This window comes from Lacerta agilis, chromosome 8 (genome assembly GCF_009819535.1).
Source record: "Lacerta agilis isolate rLacAgi1 chromosome 8, rLacAgi1.pri, whole genome shotgun sequence".
NCBI lineage: Eukaryota > Metazoa > Chordata > Lepidosauria > Squamata > Lacertidae > Lacerta > Lacerta agilis.
This window is the reverse complement of record NC_046319.1, coordinates 15,963,023-15,976,334: the sequence shown is the minus strand read 5'-3', so window position 1 is coordinate 15,976,334 and position 13,312 is coordinate 15,963,023.

Sequence of the window (13,312 nt, the reverse complement as noted above, 5' to 3'; positions counted from 1 at the left end):
TGGTGGGTCTCAAGGTCTGGCCTTGACATTTCAGAGTTTTAGCTTTGGGATCGCTTGAAGGCAGGGCAAAATTTCATGGGCCGGGATGAAGAAGGTTGAGGGAAGAAAGCCAATTTCTGCTTTGTTTCTAGCTTTGCCCCAATTTAAAATAATTTACTGAATAGGGACACTACTCCAAGGGATAGCGAAGCTGTTGGCCCTCCAGACATCACAGGGCTACAACTCCCATCATCCTTGGCAATTGGCCACTCTGGCAGGGGCTGATGGGAGTTGGAGTCCTACAGCAGCTAGAGGGCACCTGGTTCCTCAAGCCACCACTAAGCCATGAACTGGTTACTAGCCAACAGTGTCTTTGAGGGAATGAGCTAGAAATTAAAATAAATAAAATATTGTGGAGCAAAAAAGAAGAAGACAGGAACTTCAAACAGCCGACAGTTTCCAGAGTGCAGGGTATGTTTCACAACAACAACATACAGCATTTTTAACGCTGGATGAAATGTGTCACTGTATTTATCATGATGATCTGATTCCCCCCCCCTTCTTTTTTGCACGAGCCCCTTTGAAGTTCCCTTCGGTCCCTTGTAGTAATGACAGCAGTAAACACCTTTGCTTTTGTCTGATGAGAACGACCTTGGGGCTCGGTGACCTCTGCAGATCTCACCTCCTGACAAGGCTGCTGTGTTGCTGAAAGACACGCCTCTTTGTGCATGCAGTGGCAGATCTTGGGCATCACCCAAAGGAGCGGGGCAGGAGCTTGCCCTAATGGGCTTTTCACCCATCAAGGGGCGTACCAGCATTCCTAGTCACCTGTTGAAGGTGCACAGCTCTGAGGAGTACCCAATTCTGAATCTGGAGCCTGCTGGGCTTCTGCTCCTTCTTTCTATCACTAAGAACATGGTTCTTAGTGGTTCATCTCGTCCAGCATCCTGTTCTCACAGAGGCCACCCAGATGCCTCTGTGGAATCCCACAAGCAGATGCAAAATGCAGCAGCACTATCTCCCCATTTGTGATTCCCAGGAACTGGTTTTCAGAAGCATAACTGTCTCCGACCATGGAGGCACAGCATAGCCATCATGGGAAATAGCCACAGATAGCTTTATTCTCCATGCATTTGTCTAATCTGCCTTCAAAGCCATCCAAGTCGGTGGCTACCACTGTCTCCTGTGGGGATGAGTTCCATAGTTTAACTGTGTGAAGAAGTGCTCTGCTGTCTTCAAGATTAAGCAGCCGCCTTCCCTCCACACCCATGAGGTGGTGCGGATTGGGCACAGAGGGAGAAGCAAGTGACTAGGCAATACCGAGAGACGGCAAGGGGAAGCAGGCTAAATTGGCATCCTCGGGATCAGGCCCACATGACAGATGGCTGTGAGCCCCCCCTTTACATTACCCACAATGCCTCAGAACAAAATGGCAGCCACCTTGCAATGAGTCTTGAACCCAGGAGTGCAAAACCCTTTTTCAGCTGGAGGGCCACATTCCCTTCTGGGTAAACTTCCAAGGGGCTGCATCCTGTGGCAAAAGTGGGCAGAGCCTTTCCTGTAAATGCTACCTTTTTGTAAACTGGACTAGTTTCTACACTCCAGCACACCTACTCTCTTTTCTCCATCCAAGCAAGCAAGAAGCATTGTCAAAACTTGAGGACACATTCCAGCCAGGCCAAAATAGCCAAGTGATAAAGCACGAAGCAGGCCAGTGAAAGTGGTCTGGGGAGAGTTCCAATGCCAGATAGAGAGACTTGGATGGTTGCATTAGCCCCCCCCCCCCCCCGGCTGGAGGTTCCCAACTCCTGCTCTGATCTGTATGTCAATAAGTCAATTCATTCACACACTCAGTATAATGCAATTTTATTACTTAAATCAGGAAGTTCAAGGCGCCATCAGGCCAGGCCATCTCTCACCTCATCTCCATCCCTGCCTGTCTCCTAAGCTAGGCTGGAAGTGGAGAACTAAAACTTTAACATACCCTCCAACATTTCTCTGATGAAAATAGGGACGTGGTATTCCATAATAATATTGTTTTATTTATTTATACCCCACCCATCTAACTGGGTTGCCCCAGCCACTCGGGGTGACTTCAAGCATATATAAAAACATAATAAAACATTAAAAAGCTTCCCTATATAGTGCTGTCTTCAGATGTCTCCTAAAGGTTGTTGAGTTACTTACCTCTTTGGCTTAGGGGGTCGCATAACTCCATACCCTCCAACATTTATCTGATGGAAATAGAAACGCCCTGCTCCTGCCAACCTAGCAGTTTGAAAGCACGTCAAAGTGCAAGTAGATAAATAGGTACCGCTCCAGCAGCAAGGTAAACGGCATTTCCGTGCGCTGTTCTGGTTTGCCAGAAGCGGCTTAGTCATGCTAGCCACATGACCCGGAAGCTGTACGCTGGCTCCCTCGGCCAGTAAAGTGAGATGAGTGCCACAACCCCAGAGTCGTTCGTGACTGGACCTAATGGTCAGGGGTCCCTTTACCTTTACCTTTACCATACCCTCCAACATTTATCTGATGAAAATAGGGACGTCCTAAGGAAAAGCAGGACATTCTGGGATCAAATAAGAAACTGGGATGGCTTCTGTAAATCTGAGACTGTCCCTGGAAAATAGGGACACAGAGGCTCTGCTTTAAGACAAGGTTCAGCCCAACCTTGCCAGACTCATATGACCTAGTCCCACAAATACAAACTAGGGTGAATAGCAGCAGAGGCAAAGCTAGTTATACTTTCCCTGGATGAACTTCATGGGAAGGACCTTAGTGCAACAGGGCACTCCCCAGATGCAATTCCCAACAACTGGTGTTCAGATGTATTCTGATTCCAGCTGTTGAGACAGAGCACAGCCATCATGGGTGGCACCCAATGATAGCCTTCTCCTCCATGAATGTGTCCAATCCTCTTTTAAATGCATCCAAGTCAGTGGCCCCCAGTACACCTTGCATGAGCAAATTCCTGGAGAGTGGATCCTTTCGTAGTCAAGATGGCACCACCCACGCACAAGAGGGAGGTATTTGCAGAAAAGAAAATGTAAGGAAACAATCCTAAAGGAGATGTGACTCCCACCCCAACTATCCCAACGAGGCCTGGAAATGCTGTCTAGAAGCGGGGCAGGGTGGGGAGGATGGAAAACCTGTTGGGATTCAAATAAAATGGAGTACCTGGAAAAGGGCACAGCTGAAACCCTGAGCAGAAGCATTTTGCTTATTTCAGTGGGGGTTCCACTGGTTTAACTCAGAATTCCAAACTCAGAGAGGAAATTGGAAGCGTTGCTGTTTTCTGACTGTGCCACCTGGGCGAAGTTCTTTAGCTGAAATATGTCTGAGGCCAGGCGATAGCTGATGGAAGGAGGTGAAAATCATTGCAGGCTTAAAAGGGGCATTAAGGCATTTCAGAGCTCCTGCTTGTTTTTCATGGGAGCAAAGTTCAGCTCAGGGCCCCACCTGCCCTTACAGTATCTGAAGCCAAAATCGCAGTGAATAGTGTCTTGGCATGTGAAGCGAGCTGGGGAATAGAGGCGGGAGCAGGAGGGTCAAGGAGGGGAAGGGAGGGGCCTTGGGCATTGCAGTGTCTGTAAAGGATCAGGCAGCTAAAAGCTTGTGTTGCACGCAGCATCATGTATCAACACCCATGGCTCCAAACACTCCCAAACCTTTGTCAAAGTTGGCATTTAACAGTTATTCAGATCCCCGTGGTGCAGTTGAGTGAGTGGGAATCAGATACTACTTCTTAAAAGTATGCTGCTAGTCCTCATGGCTTTGTAGGCATAGTTTGTAAAAGGGATCCCTGGACATTCTGGTCATGCATAATATGGAACAGGTGGCTTCAAGTTACAAGAAAGGAGATTCCAACTAAACATTTGGAAAAACTTTCTGACAATAAGAGCTGTTCAGCAGTGGAACAGACTCCCACGAGAGGTGGTGGACTCTCCTTCCTTGGAGGTTTTCAAACAGAGGTTGGATGGCCATCTGTCATGGATGCGGTAGGAGGATGGATGGCGGCTAACAGATTGAGGTTGAATCCTGACAAAACAGAAGTACTGTTTTGGGGGGACAGGAGGCGGGCAGGTGTGGAAGACTCCCTGGTCCTGAATGGGGTAACTGTGCCCCTGAAGTACCAGGTGCGCAGCCTGGGAGTCATTTTGGACTCGCAGCTGTCCATGGAGGTGCAGATTAACTCTGTGTCCAGGGCAGCTGTCTACGAGCTTCATCTGGTACGCACGCTGAGATCCTATCTGCCCGCAGACTGTCTTGCCAGAGTGGTGCATGCTCTGGTTATCTCTCGCTTGGACTACTGCAGTGCGCTCTATGTGGGGTACCTCTGAATGTGATCCAGAAACTACAACTAATCCAGAATGCGGCAGCTAGACTGGTGACTGCGAGAGGCCACAGAGACCACATAACACCAGTCTTGAAAGACCTACATTGGCTCCCAGTACGTTTCCGAGCACAATTCAAAGTGTTGGTGCTGACCTTTAAAGCCCTAAACGGCCTTGACCCAGTATACCTGAAGGAGCGTCTCCACCCCCATCATTCTACCTGGATACTGAGGTCCAGCGCCAAGGGCCTTCTGACGGTTCCCTCACTGTGAAAAGCCAAGTTACAGGGAACCAGGCAGAGGGCCTTCTTGGTAGTAGCACCCGCCCTGTGGAACACCTCCCACCAGATGTCAAAGAGAACAACTACCAGACTTTTAGAAGACATCTGAAAGCAGCCCCTTTTAGGGAAGCTTTTAATGTTTGAAGGATTACTGTATTTTAATATTTTGTTGGAAACCGCCCAGAGTGGCTGGGGAAGCCCAGCCAGACGGGTGGGGAATGAATGAATGAATGAATGAATAAATAAATAAATAAAATGCTTTAGCTCAGATTCCTGCATTGCAGGGGTTGGGCTAGATGACCCTTGGGGTCCCTTCCAACTCTAAGATTCTATGAAATTAATCAATGAGGCCATTAGCTCGTTCTTTGTTATGCACAATTAGAACGGCCAGAAACAACGGCGCAGGAAGGTGGAGAAAGCAGATTGGAAGACTTGCCCTCATCCACACAGGAGACTATGGAAGCCTGCCTCCTTACAACCATGAGGACTAGCAGCATGCATTCTTTTTTTTCTAAATAAGAAAAAATATATGATGTTTTCAGGGAGTGCCACCATTTTACCAGCATGCTGTGGCTGGTAGAGAGACAGGAAGGAGGAGACATGTGGGGTGGCGGTGTGTGTGTGTTTTGTGGGTGTGTCAGGTGCATTGTGGTCCTGCTTTCTGTGGCAGCCACACATTCCTGGAGACATCACATTAAGAGGCTGGATTCTCTTCCAAACACGTAAGCAGGCAAACCAACCAAAAAACTGAGCAGGTCTACATTGTTCCAGTTGGCCATGTCCCAAGCAGCAAAAAATGGGAAAAACTGATTCAGAGGCCCTTTGGAAGACACTCCCTATTGGCACAGACACCCACCTGGCTCTATCTAATCCTCCCCACCCTTGCATTTATACATTGAGCCACTCCTGCTGCCTCACTGCCCTTTACTCCAGTCAGGACGAAAAAGCCCAAGAGGCGGAGGTGGGGAGGGGGGCATCCTCCTCTGTGATCCAACAACACCTTGGCACCTTCTGCCTGGGGTCCCGCCCCCTAAATGGAAGGCACCTTTGCCAAGAACCAGCTTCTTCTCCACTCCCACCCAATCTGGCAAGGTTTGGGGGCGATAGGCTTTCTCGCCCTTTGTTCCCAGCTAGGATTGTTTAAGTGGAAGCAGGTGTTCTCCTCCGCTGCTAATCTCCTGTACACGCCTATGGTCCCAGCAACCGCTTTCACGTTCCAGATGGGTGATGGGAGACAGCTTTCCCTCCCACCCACACCTCCTGCAAGGGCGGAGGAGTTGCCGTGGGAGGCGAGGCTCCGATCGGCTCTCCATGCAGAAGCAGTGAAAAAGAAACCATTCATAAAGGCACTTAGGATTGCTGGGTTCCCCCCCTCCCCTCCTTCCTTTGTTCTATCCTCTCCTCCCCATCAACCCTCACCGCTCTCCATTTCCACTTTACAAAAGATTTGGGGGTGCCAGGGTGGGGGGGAAGCAATGGAAAAAAGAAGCAATGGGAGCCAGGAGACGGGAAGGGTTTGGAACAGTGTTCTTTTTTTTTTAAAACGTTCACCCAAGGAACCTGCTGTCATTTATAATTTGATTCCCTCATTCCATCGGCAGGATGTGAAGTACAAATGAAAAGAGTACCTCTGAGCATGCACAGATTGTGCTGCCTTCCCTCTGGAAGAAGTAGCGGGGGGGGGGAAGCATACTATTTATTAAGGAGCATCTAGTCCAGCATCTTATTCTCATAGTGGCCCCACAGATGCCTGAGGGGGACCAGCAAGCAGGACCTGAGCTCAACAGCACTCTCCCCTCCTGTGGTTTCAGAAGGATGACTAGCTTGTACCATAAAGGCAGAGCATAACCATCTCATGGCTTGCAGCCATTGATTGCCTTCTCCTCCATGAATGTGTCTAATCATCTTTTTAAACCATCCAAGTAGGGGGCCATACCTACCCCCTACGGGAGCGAGTTCCATAGTTTAACTATGCACTGCTTGAAGAAATCCTTTCTTTTATCCATCCTGAGCCATCCAATATTCAGCTTTTTTATTTTATTTAGGTGAGGCAATCAGAACTGAACACCATATTCCAAATGTGGTTTCAGAAGCAGGTTTAGAGGGCGGCGATCAAAGCACGACTTTTGTCCTTTGAGCCAAGCTGTTTCTCTAAACCTGCCCGCTACTAGGAGCAGTTGATAAATTGGATTCACTTAGCAATTAATTTGCCCTTAATTTGCAAATTAGTTTGCACTTTATGAAACAACCTGAGAATCCAAAAGCAGCAGTCATTTGAAATCTGCACTTCTCCCAATTTTGTACTGCAGTTCTCCAGCTTAGCAATATGTACAGAAATGCATGTGCATATATTAGTGAAAATAACATATACAAATTAGGGAGGATGGATTGGCCCAAAAAAAGGAAGGATCGATTTGCAGTAAAATGCTGGAGAATTTTCATGAACACTTTTGGGGAAATTTCACAGACTGATGCGGAAAGAACTGAACTGACGTCTGAAAGAATGAGAAGCTGAAACCGACATAGAAAGATTCGCCTACTCTTACACTACACACATTTTAAGGAGGGTGAGACTTAGTGGAGACATGAAGAATAGCCTCCTTGGCTCCTCCTTCCTATTTTGAGCCCCACAAGATTTCACAGAGAGAAATGAATGGAAATCCTAGCTCTGTGGCAAAAACACCTGCTTTGCATGCCAAAGGTCCCAGCTTCAATCCTCAATGGCATCTCCAGGTAGGGCTAGGAAAGATTCCTTGCCCCAAACCCTGGAGAACTGCTGACCATCAGAGTAGACAATTCTTCTTTCTTCTTCTTTGGCGATCACTCGTAGCCAAGTAAGATTGTCTTCCATAAACACAGTTTTAACAATGAGTCCGTAAGTGACTGTGGAGGCCAATTCTGGATCCACAAATGCTTCCACAGTGGGGACATTGGTTTCCGGGCGGGAGTTGATCACGGTGCGGATTTGCCAAGTGTGCCTTCCTCTTAGCATGTTTCTCCCCTGTGTCCTGAGTTTGAGTGTCTTCAAAGCCCATGACACCTTTGGTAAAGGCTGTTCTCCAATTGGAACACTCACAGGCAAGTGTTTCCCAATTGTTGGTGTTTATACTACATTTTTTTAAAATTTGCCTTGAGACAGTCTTTAAACCTCTTTTGTTGACCACCAGCATTACACTTTCCATTTTTAAGTTCAGAATAGAGTAGTTGCTTTGGAAGACGATAATCAGGCATCCGCACAACATGACCAGTCAAACAAAATTGATGTTGAAGAACCATTGCTTCGACACTGGTGATCTTTGCTTCTTCTGGACTGATGGAAGGAAACCTCCTATGCTCCTCTGTTGCACAACCCAGACCCAGATCAGCCACCTTTATGAAAGTCAGACCTACATCTCTCATTGCATTATTGCCAGATCCTGGTCTAGACATGGAGCCTGAAACAAAATCTGCAAGCAACAAATCAGGAACAGAAGATGGCACTGGGTGGTAAATCAGGGCTTAAAACTAAACCCTGACCTTCTCCTTTACTGCTGCCTCCATCATAGAAGTGTTTTATTTTATTACCCATTATAACTCTCTCCCCCTCCCAAGAGCTCCAGTTGGATGAAGTATGAATCCTGGGTTGCCTCCCTATGAAGTCTGACTTCTGGGATCCAAACTTGCTTGGCTTCAGCCAGAAAACGTAAGACGAGCCTGCTGGATCAGACAAAGGCCCATCTAGTCTAGTAGCCTGTTCTCACAGTAGCTAACCAGGTGGCTGTAGGAAGCCTGCAAGCAGGAGAACTCAGGGATTGGGCAAAAGTCCAGTTCAGTTCACCTTTAAAGGCAGAATCTACTTAACTCACTGTTTCTGAAATGCAGCCATTCTGCACTTTTCCAAACTCTGAAGTGCTGTTCTCTGGTTAATTAATGTGTGCAAAAAAATGCACATAGTAGTGAAAATAATGTACAAAATGCATTCTATTATGGAAAATATAAATATTGCAGAAATATGCTTTACATAAACATGTATATTAGGCAAAATTGCATGCAGAAATGTGTACACTGGGGAAAATTCTTGTGAAAATGCTGGATTCTCATGACGGTTTTAAAAAATTCACAAATCAGGCCACATTCACACCAAACATTTAAAGCATTATGATAACACTTTAAAGAGTTATGGTTTTCCCCAAAGAATCCTGAGAGAGCTGCAGTTTGCAAAGGGTGCTGAATTCTGATGGGTCACTCCTACTTCTCTCACAGGGCTACAATTCCCAAAACAGTTTAACAGTCAATCTTTCTTCCTTGGGAACTAGGAATTGTTGGGTCTCCCAACAACTCTCAGCACCATTACCATTTAAATAAAGTGGTAATGAAAGTGCTGTAAAAGTATGGTGTGGACGTGGCCTAAGATTGAACTGTGTCGATTCTGTTCATGGACCAAGGGAGCTTTTGGGCCAGGCCCAAATCTGATGTTCTAACCACTACACCAGCTATTTAAAGCACTAAAATGTTATGGCTTCCCCCAAAGAATTCTGGGAGATGTAGTTCATTGAAGGAATTAAGAGTTGTGAGGAGACGACCCTCCCCCAATATTCCCCTCCTGGAAATACAATTCCCAGAGTTCCCCAGGAAGAGGGATTGATTGTTAAGCCACTTTGGGAATTGTAGCTCTGCGAGGGGAACAGGGGTCTCCTCAGAACTCTGGGCATCCTTCACAGCCCACAGTTCCCAGATTTCTTTGGGGGAAGTCGTGATGGCTTAGAGAGGGATCATAGCACTTTAAAGGTATTGTGTGGATGGGGGGCCTTGATGTGGAAATGTGGCAAACGGAACTTCATAGCGAGAAATTGCGAGAAACTGGAACTGGCAGATTCGCCTGTTGCGCTTCGCTCCTCTTCTAGACCATCGCGTGACTCTGTGAATGTAGCCTTCCTTTTACTGTCACCGAGTGCCAGGAGGGGTGAGAATTAACGAGAGAGTTGCCTCACCCATTCCACTGCCAGGGGAGTCCTTCCTCCCCACCCCCCCACCGCTGCTTTCTCCTTCACCTTCCTTTCCAAGCTTCGGCTTGTTTTGCGCCGCTAATGACTAGCGGGAGGACTGACTCACAGAGAGGCACACAAAGGGCGTCGCTGAATAGATTCCACCCCCGCCGTGCTGCATTTCCTGTGCCAGTTTCAAGCAAAGCTTCCTCCAGTCACCTCCCTGAAAGGTGATGTTTGACACTCAAACTCGTGGGCACCTGCTTTGCTCGTGGGCATCCAAGAAAACAGAATGTTGGAAGATTCCAGGAAGAAAAAAGAAAGCGCTTCTTCACACGGCTCATAGGTCAACTACGGAACTCACTTCTGCAGGAGGCTGTGATGGCCACAAACCTGGACGGCATTTTTTAAAAAGAGAGAAATTCACAGAGGATAAGGCTACCAATAGCTACCAGCCATGACGGCTATGCTGTGTATCCACAGTCGGAAGAAGTTTGCTTCTGAATACCAGTTGTTGGAAACTGATGGAGGGAAGAGAGCTCTTGTGTTCAGGTGTTGCTTGAGGGTTTACTACACACATCCAACTGGCCACTGTGAGAACAGGATGCTGGACTAGAGGGGCCGTTGGCCTGATCCAGCAATCTCTGCTTATGTGCAGGAGCTAAATCGATGAGCACTCCGATACTACGCAATTGTTCTTTCAAGGGGTGTACAACCCTCTCAAGCATAGGCCAACTTAGATTTGGGAACCAGCTATCTCCAATACCTTCATCTTGTCCGCATTCGCATCCAGCACATCACTACCTCCACGCACACAGTTCGGAAACCTGATCTGCCACACCTGATTCAGAAGGAAGAGACAAATAGAGTTGGGTGACCTCTGCGTATTGATGGACACCTTGCTCCAAATCTCCTATTTGTAGGTTCCCCACAGTCATCTGGTTGGCTACTGTGAGAACAGGATGCTGGAGTAGATGGGCCTTTGGCCTCACACACCAGGTCTCTTCCTATGTTCAGTAAAGGACTCTGAAGGTGAAAGTAAGTTCCTTCCATTTACAACTAGAGCTGGCCACACCTGATCTCCAATTTAGTATAAAATGCCTGAATTTCCTTGTCCTGGGGAACACCGCAATGTAGTGCAACACTGGCATTCAGCGCCTCACCCCAGTGAACAAATAAACACAGGCATTATGTCCACACCCCTTGCTTTTGTTTTTAAAAGGATCCTACTTCCTGAAATTAGGTTTTTTGTGGGGGGTAAATACAATTTTGGGCTCACCAAGGCAAATAAAGTACAGCCTCGATCTCTGCAGCCATCTTGTCCCTCTGGGCTCACTTACACACTAAACTTTGCGTTTACCTAAGTTAAACAAATTGAATAATATGTTTGGGTTATTTTTAACCAGCACTATTCATGGCCGTTCAGGTGCCAGTGATCACCGCCTCGGGCCCAGGGGCAAGCTGTGGTATGCCACCCCTCTCTCACTAGCCCTCATCCCTTCTCCCTGCACCACAGCCCTGATGTGCACCCTTAACATTGTACAGTGGTACCTCGGGTTAAGAACCTAATTCGTTCTGGAGGTCCGTTCTTAACCTGAAACTGTTCTTAACCTGAAGCACTACTTTAGCTAATGGGGCCTCCCGCTGCCGCTATGCCGCCAGAGCATGATTTCTGTTCTTATCCTGAAGCAAAGTTCTTAACCTGAAGCATTATTTCTAGGTTAGCGGAGTCTGTAACCTGAAGCGTCTGTAACCTGAAGCATCTGTAACCTGAGGTACCACTGTATAGTAGCCTAGCTTATACACACACTCACACACCCCTCTCTGCCCTCTGCCCGTTCCAGCAGGAGGCATGATCACAGGCCCTTCAAGGGTCCCTATTTTCCAGGGATGTCCATGATTTAGAGACGTCATCCCAGTTTCTGATTTGATCCTGAAATGTCCTGCTTTTCCTTAGAACGCCCCTATTTTCATTGGAGATATGTTGGAGGGTATGTGATCAAGAAGAGTTCCAGGACACATTCCAGCCAGGCAAAAACACTTGAGGAAGATGCAAGGCAGGGCTGGAAAGAGTCTGGGGAGAGTCCCAAAGGTCAGTCAAAGAGGCCTGGAGGGCCACATCCAGTCCATGGGTCTGAGACAGATCATTGCCAAAAGGTTTGTTCTAGGACAGGGGTTGGCAAACTAAGGCCCGGGGGCCGAATGTAGCCCCCAGGCTCGTAAATCCGGCCCGTGGACCCTGCCGCTTGCTTGTTCAGTCCCCGCGTGCTGCAGATGCCTCGCCACACACGGGGACTGACTGACTTCCGTGGTGCTGGCACGGCTTCAGATTGGCTGCAGGAAGCTCCTGCAGCCAATCCGAAGCCTCACCGCCCGCATGCTGAGGTAAACCTGCCGCAGCCATGGATGGAGAGACCGGCGGGTGGGCAGCAGGTCTGGGCCGTGCCATGGGCATCATGACGGGCGCATTGCAGGGCTTTAGCCGGAGCTTGGCGCGCCTGCTGGCCCCGCACCTGGCACCCAGTGCTGCTGCTGGTAGCATGCTTGGCGGCTGTGCTGGAGCAGCTGGAGGGCAAGCTGTGCGCCACCTGCTCATGCGCGGCCTGCCCGCCAACCTGCCCTTGGACGACGGGCCTCAGTGCGTGGTGCGCGCCATCTGGACAGGCCAATGGAGCAGCTGCTGCTTGTCAACAATGCCGGTGGGCGGGCAGCGCCAAAATGCACTCCTGAGCATGTGCAGAGTGTGTTCCGCCTCCAGGTGCGGAGGGTGCTGCAGGGACCGGCTTGCAGGGTATTTATATTTTTCAAAATATAATTGACAAGGTCTGAGGGACAGTGGACTGGCCCCCTGATGAAAAAGTTTGCTGACCCCTGCTCTAGGAACTGTTGCCTTTGGACAGAGTCATTTGCCCGGTGCCTGCTCTGCTCTCATGCGCTAAGGGAGTGAGCCCAGAAACCTCACCTTGGCCATGTTCTCAATAGGTGGCTTTCAGAAAGCCATGTTCTTCCCCAGCCTCAGTTCCCACATTTGCCCTCTTCATTTATTTTATAGGCTTGTATAGATATACAGGTGGCGACCATTTTGCGCAGGGCTTCTGTTCCTGACACCCACACGCATTTGCGGAGTGCCTATAAGCCCAGCCCACCCCGTTCCACCCCTGCCCCTGGTTCTGCCCCGTTTTCAAGCCACTTCTGGGGCAGCAGCAACCAGCATGTGTGTGATCGAGCATCAATCGGCCGCGCATAAAATGTCCGCTGCCTGTATAGCGCAATGAACAAAGTATCTAGGCAGGGAAGATTAACACTTGAGAATGGTGTGAAGCAAGGCTAGCGATGGAGGCAGAGAATTCTGGGGGCCGGATCAAGCGGCATGGGGGCCACTGATGCATTATACACACACACCCCTCGTAATGTGCAACTGCCACCTGTGAAAGCTTCCAGGGTCAGGTTTCTTCTCACTGCTCTGGGCAGCTAGGAAGCCAGCTTTTGCTGAACCTCAGATCAACCTTTTGAGCCACACCTCTGGGGGGGGGGACCGTTCCTTGCGCTGAAATTGCATGAGCAAACATGAAAGATAGCTGGAAGGGGGATGCAAACACCACAGGCCACTTTCTCCCTTTCTTTTTTTGCAGGTGGACGGGAAACAATACCGCCAAACAACTTGTTTGACTATTCAGCCATCTGCATTGACAGTACAAATACACTTGTTTCCCTACATGAACTCGTAAGAGATTTTACATATACATATACATACACAC